Source organism: Aethalodelphis obliquidens, unplaced genomic scaffold (assembly GCF_003676395.1).
Source record: "Aethalodelphis obliquidens isolate GAN/ISIS:26980383/991018 unplaced genomic scaffold, ASM367639v1 scaffold3, whole genome shotgun sequence".
NCBI lineage: Eukaryota > Metazoa > Chordata > Mammalia > Artiodactyla > Delphinidae > Aethalodelphis > Aethalodelphis obliquidens.
In genome coordinates, this window is record NW_020837947.1 from 1900177 (window position 1) to 1906538 (window position 6362).

The 6362-nt window shown below is 49.4% G+C and overlaps 1 long non-coding RNA gene across 1 annotated transcript in view; it reads left to right on the forward strand.

Moving 5' to 3' along the window:
* The first annotated feature begins 779 nt into the window (after positions 1-779).
* LOC113606678 (uncharacterized) overlaps positions 780-6362 on the forward strand; it is a 7109-nt gene continuing 1526 nt past the window's right edge. The window contains exons 1-2 of the long non-coding RNA XR_003427665.1: positions 780-3341; positions 3839-3913. This is a non-coding gene — a long non-coding RNA (uncharacterized LOC113606678). The remainder of the gene's footprint in view (positions 3342-3838; positions 3914-6362) is intronic.

The window sequence follows — 6362 nt, forward strand, 5'->3', positions numbered from 1 at the left end:
TACTATGATAAAAGATCATTGTATTGTGTTATTGCTGGATAAAAGTTTAAGATTGGGGGCTTCCCTGGTGGCGCAGTGGTTGAGAGTCCGCCTGCCGATGCGGGGGGCGTGGGTTCGTGCCCCGGTCCGGGAAGATCCCACATGCCGCGGAGCGGCTGAGCCCGTGAGCCATGGCCGCTGAGCCTGCGCGTCCGGAGCCTGTGCTCCGCAACGGGAGAGGCCGCGATAGTGAGAGGCCCGCGTAACGCAAAAAAAAAAAGTTTAAGATTGGTAAAACCAAAGGCTATGACAAGGTGCACTTACATTGCAAGAATAACCAAAAAAAAGAACAAACAGGGAAAATTTGCCCTTCCAGATATCAAAATGTCGTATGAAGGTATTTGAATCAGTGCGGTGCAGGAGTGAAAAAAACACTATATGAATCAGTGCGGTGCAGGAGTGAAAAAAACACTATAATGATACAGAATGGAGAGTCTAGACTTATTTCAAATTAATAAGGGAAATAGTAGATGATTTAATAAATGGTACTGGGACAATCACTCATCTATTTTTGGAAAAAGTTTCATTCTAATTCATAATATTCACAAAAATAATTTTCAGTTAGAAAACTGAACATTATAAAAGTTCTAAAACTAATGCATGCAAATAAATGAGAGAGTACTTCAGTTTTCAGGGATAGGAAAGGCCTTCTTAAGCAAGACCCAGAGAGACAAAGAGATGAAAGGCTGACAAATTTGACCACAAAAAATTTGTGTTGTTTAATTTTTTTCAGTAGACTTTTGATGAAGTGTCACATACATGGAGAGACGCTCGCAAGTCTGGGACTTACTTCAATCAGCCGGTACCACGTGACCTCGAGGCCGTGCCGTGAGAAATCTGAGGCTTCTGCTGCCCCAGGCTCGGAAGGCTCCCTCTCGGAACCAAACTTGAGAAACTCCAGGTCACGTGCAGGAGAAGTGAAGAATGAACAGCTGACAGCCACGTGTGCGCATGTGTGTGTGCGTGCGCGTGCCACTGTGGACTTCCCAGCTCAGGCCTGCAGCTGGAAAGTAAGACAAATATTTGATTGTTTTAAGCCATTATATTTCGGGGTGCTTTGGCATTCATCCGCAGACCACAGAAGCACTCCTTCCCCAGCGCTGTGCAGAGCCGCGGCCCATGGATCTCTCAGGACTCTATTCTATCCCACTGGTGCAAGAAGCTGTGTTCCTACCGACACCACAGGCTTTCGGGAGAGCTGACCCTTCTCCGTTTACGGAACAGCGGCAGAGCGAGAGCATCACTCCTCCTCCTTTAGGGTTGGCGCTCGTGGAGCCCGGATAACCGTCTCTTCTCCCGTGGAGGAGGAGAGTGCTCACCACAGAAGGACAGACTGGCAAACGCCACCTCGTTTGTGAGTAGAGAAACCCAGCCGCTCGCCGGGAAGGTGAGGGCGTGCTGGCCTTCAGACACAGATGGATCTAAGTCTGGTAAGATTGCAGACTTCGCAAAAAAACAAAAGCAAAACCAAACGAAACCAGGACACCCAGTTAAATTTGAATTTCAGATGAAGAATAAAGAACTTTTTAGGGAAAGTATGTCCCATATCTGTTCTTCCCCTGAGATTCAACTTTATTGGGGCAAATCTGTATTTCCCCAGCCACTTCAACCCAGGGGCTCAGACAGGGGTGCCCCGCCTCTCTCTCCTTATCTCGAGGGCTGTGCCCTGTTTATGGTCTCATTCTGTAAACATCTGCTTCTCACCATCCCAGAGGAAGAGAGGCCTTTATCTTCCTCCGGCTGCAGGAAGACCTCAGGGGGCGAGGTAGGTGCCCACCCCTGAACCCACGGTGGGGGCAGGAGCGCTGACCCCAGTAGGCAGCTGTGGGGAGTGGGCTCGGCCTCGTTCAGGCTCCACCCAGTCGGTTCCCCTCGGGAGAGAGGGGGTCGGTTGCCAGAAAACAGTGTAGGGAACACGGTGTCAGCTGGACCCCCGATCTCCTATGGGGTCACGGCCTGCCTAAACACCGGGCAAGGTTCAATCCACTGGAGTCATGACAACAAGCGCTGCTCTTGTTTCTGAAGGATTTTCTCTCATTTCAGTTCTTTTCCCTGGTGGTCTAAAAGAATCCTTCTGGGTCAGCAATGACGCGCTTCTCTTCCATTTTGTAAATCTGCACAGGCCTGAGGTGTGGTCGGTCCTGGGGGGACGGAGGCTGGGAGGCTGAGCCCCACGAAGATGGAAAGTCGATGCCCGTGATCACAGAGGATGTAGAAAAGGAATCTGAACTTCTGCTCCAGAAGCTGTTATTACGTTTAAACTTGGCAGAAAAGCAGCCACCCCGGAAATTCATACAGTCAGTGACGAGAATAATAATGATTATTACAATGAAGGCATGTTCTGGAGTCAGAGCCGTACCACCTGGCACCAGCGCGGTCCCGAGCTGCCTGCACCTGGCAGCGCCCTCCTCAGGACACGGCAGAGCTTCGAGGACGCGCTTGTCACTGCGAGCTGCCCTGTGGGCAAATCTAGGGGTAACGCAGGGGTGGCCTCGTCCCGAGGCTCCAGCACAGCGGGGTGCTGGTGGGCAGGTTGTGACAGGAGCCACGGTAGGCGAGGAGGGGCTCAGCTTTGTCTCTCCCAGTCGCCTCTCGTTGGGACCTCCTGGGAGGCAGAAACCCCAGAACGTTCCAGACCAGGGCCCTCAGCCCGCCTGTGCGAGGGGAGTGGGCTGAGAAGTGAGATAAACTCCCCGCTCTCTGCAGGGGGAGTTGGTGGGGGCGGGACAACGTGCAAACGCCCTGTCCCTGCTGGGGGGTTTCCTGAGCGCTGAGGGACACGCGCCACCTTCCTGCCCCTCCTGGGACAGCCACCGCCCTCAGGGTCCCAGTCCCAACCCTGGGACCAGGCTGCTGTCCATTTCAGAACAAAAGTGAAAGTAAAATAGAAACGATTTTAACTCCTCTGCCCGCTGATGAAGATCCCATCCAGCAAGGCTCTTCTCAGAGCAAAGCCGTGGGGCTGAGGGGCGCAGCGGCCAGAGTCCCGGGGGCCAGGCCGCCCAGCGGGGGACAAGTGTGTGCACCCAGCTTCTGCCGTCTTCCTGCTGAGCCGCCCAGGCAGGTGACTCATGGCTCTGAACCTTCATTTCTTCATCCATCGCCCGTGCAAATAACACCTTCATCACCGGTTGAAGAGTAGACGGAGAGACTCGCTTTCCCCTGTCCTCGGCGTGCTCGTCGCGAATGAGAGGGTAGAGACGAGGGGCCCCTGTGAGCCTGGCCGGCGGCCCAGGGGGCTCTGAGCCCCCAGCAGGCCGTGTAAACGGTTCATTTCCACGCACAGAGCTTATGATCCTGCGGTAAGATGGGAATCATCTATCATGCAGTTGTTAATAAATAATACATATACGTATAATTCAGGGCTAGATTATTAGTGTCAAGTATAAATACTGTAGGAGTTTAGGGAAATAGATAAAATTTTTTAGCTGTATCATTTAGGATTAGGTTCAGACGCACGTAGCAGAAAACATGTATAAGAGAGACTTGAACCAGATAATGATTTATTTTTCTTTTCCATAAAATGAATCTGGAGGTAGGCTGCTTAGAGTTGGTTTCTCACACCTCCCTTCTCCCATTATCAGGGATATAGGCCTTTTCTTTCTGCTCCAAATTTCCTCATGGTTGCAAAATCTCTATTGTGGCTGTGGCCATCACGTCTACATTCCGCCTAGCTGAATCAGCCACCTTTAGATAGCTTTCCTGGAAGCCCCATCCAACAGCTTTTTACATGGCCATCCTTATAGCAAGAGCTGCGAAGTATGTTCACAGAAGACATGTTTCTGTTTCCAATTTGTAGCGGTTTTGTGACCCAAAGGAGAAGAATTGCTCTTGGATTCATGGTCGTGGGTGCCTGGAGCCAGCTCCTGACCCTGTGAGATACAAAGCGTCTCTACTCCGTGTTCTCCCTGCCGGGTCCCCTTTCTCTCCACCTGTGCCCTTTCCCCCCATCCCTCTGGGTTCACCTTGGGCTGCTCCTGTAGAGAATCTGCAGGCCAGGGTGTGTCATAGGCTTCCACACGGTGGCCTGCTACCTGGACGTCCTGGCTGTTGGCCCAGCGAGCCGTCTCCTTTGCCCGGTGCCCCCAGAGCCGCCGCAGAGCCTGCATGAGTCAGGGGTCTTCAGGCCCTGCGGGACTGTGTCCTGTGCCAACAGCGGGCGTCACCCGCTCTAAGCCGCTCTGTGAAGGCAGAGAGGAGAGGAGGGCTCAGGGGCTCCTGGGCCAGGCAGCTGTGAGTGAATCATTATTTTACCAAAAGCCTTTTTGGCTGTGCTTGTTTCGTTCTCAACACTCTTAAGTTAGTCGGGCCGCCCTTCACGGATCACTAACTCACTCGGGTAATGACCATCTCTTGCGTAACAGAGGACGTTTTTGACTGTGTGGCACCTTCTCAGATGATTTTAATTGGATGGAGATGACAAGGTTCTATGTTTATAAGAAGGTTCAGCAGGGCACTCACAGGTCCACATGGTGACAGGACATTGACACCTGAAGAAGAAGAAATCCTGGGTGAGCACATGACAGCCAGGCGGGGACTATGGCATTGATAGACTTTCTCTTCTTTTCTTTCAAATGTAACTATTGTATTGATGAGAATGCTCTATGTACGAAAAGCAAAAATTCATTCCAAATCTCGTCACCAAGAAATCGTTACTGTTCCTGTTTCTTCAACATCATTTCAGAGATTTCCAGTGCATGTATTCTCAGAGGAAAGTAGATAGACATTTCTACAAAGTTTTACAAAAATGAGCTCAATGATTTAAAAATATATATCATTTATTAGATTTCATATAACTTGTATCTAACAAAATAAGATGAAAAGGAAGGACATGTGTAAGCTTCATAAGTGACATTAGTTCCTAAAAAACTCTAAGGCTCAAAAGAGTGAAGCTAAAAAGTTGGGATTAGGGTCAACTTTCTTTTTTAAATTTTTTTAAAATTTAATATTATAACTTAAAAAGCCCATTGATTTCCTCCTTGCACGTGCATTTCCCCCACCCATTTTCCTTCCCCATGACTGCTGCAGGTTTTCCCACTTTTACAGACTTGCATTTTGTACCACCAGCGTTTGCTCTGTGTCCATGGTTGCACAGTATTCAAATATAGAGCCAGTGTCCTTTTCTTCCAGGCTTTTTCATACTTAAGTTTTTTAAAAGTCTTGATTCAACTGGTGTTGGTTAAATTTGGGGGGTTAAGTATTTTTTTTTTTTTGAGAAGGGCTGGTGGGTGACACTATCGACTGAACTCTTCCCTGGTGGAGAAAGAGAACTTCTCGGGGTGTTCTGACCCCTGAGTGCCTTTCCCAGGGCCTCTGACACCACAGTGTCTTCTGACCCGAGTGCCCCTGCAGTGGAGTCTGAGGCTGGCCTACATTTTTCCATCTTAGGTGACGCAGACATCTTACCTCTGTGCCTGGACACTCAGACAATGCGATGTATCCTTGCAAGTCGGTAAATTCAGGTGAGTCTCAGGGATCAATGGTTGTGAACCAATTTTTCCTGGAACAGGAAAAAGTGCCCTTTAAATCTGCAGCCTTGTTTTTCCTTTGTGTCAGGAAAATCTTCCAGTAATCTGTTTTTTCTGTGCTCGTTTTCATTTCTGATAGACCAGTTGTGCTCGTGTCTGGCTCACCTCTGCGTCTAGCTGGGTCAAGCCACATGGAATTGCCATTTTGGGCCATTAAACCTACAAACATGGCGTTTTCTCCTGGTTCGACTAATCATCCCTTTCTGACTGTTGCTCTTGTCTTTGTTCTCATTGTGTGAATATCTCTGTGAAAGGCGATTAGCTTGTCCTCAGTGGAACTAATTAGGTGTGAGCTGTGTTGCCCGCTTCCCTGTGGTTTTGAATATAGGCCTTACCTCTCTAACAGTGAATTACTGGCCTCAATCCATTTCCGTATCGCGGCAATTTTTCATTTTAGTCTGTTGTCTCATTTCATCTTTGAATTCATTTCGCAGTCATTTCTGATTCTCTTTATTTTTAGCTAAATTTCATATAATTTATTATTGAAACTTTTTTCCTATTTCCTGGAGTATGTTCTAAGAGTAGGCGTAACCTGCATGTTTGCATGCTATTTCCCCCTCTCTCCTTCTTTTTCTTTTTCCTTTATAGCTGTGATGTGTTGAGTGGTCCCTGTGCCTCCCTCCCTCCTCTCCCCCAGCTCACCCCTTCTCTCTCTCCCTCTCTCTCTGGGGTTCACGGACCCAGCCGCTCCGCGGCATGTGGGATCTTCCCAGACCGGGGCACGAACCCACGTCCCCTGCATCGGCAGGCGGACTCTCAACCACTGCGCCACCAGGGAAGCCCTCTCTCTCTCTC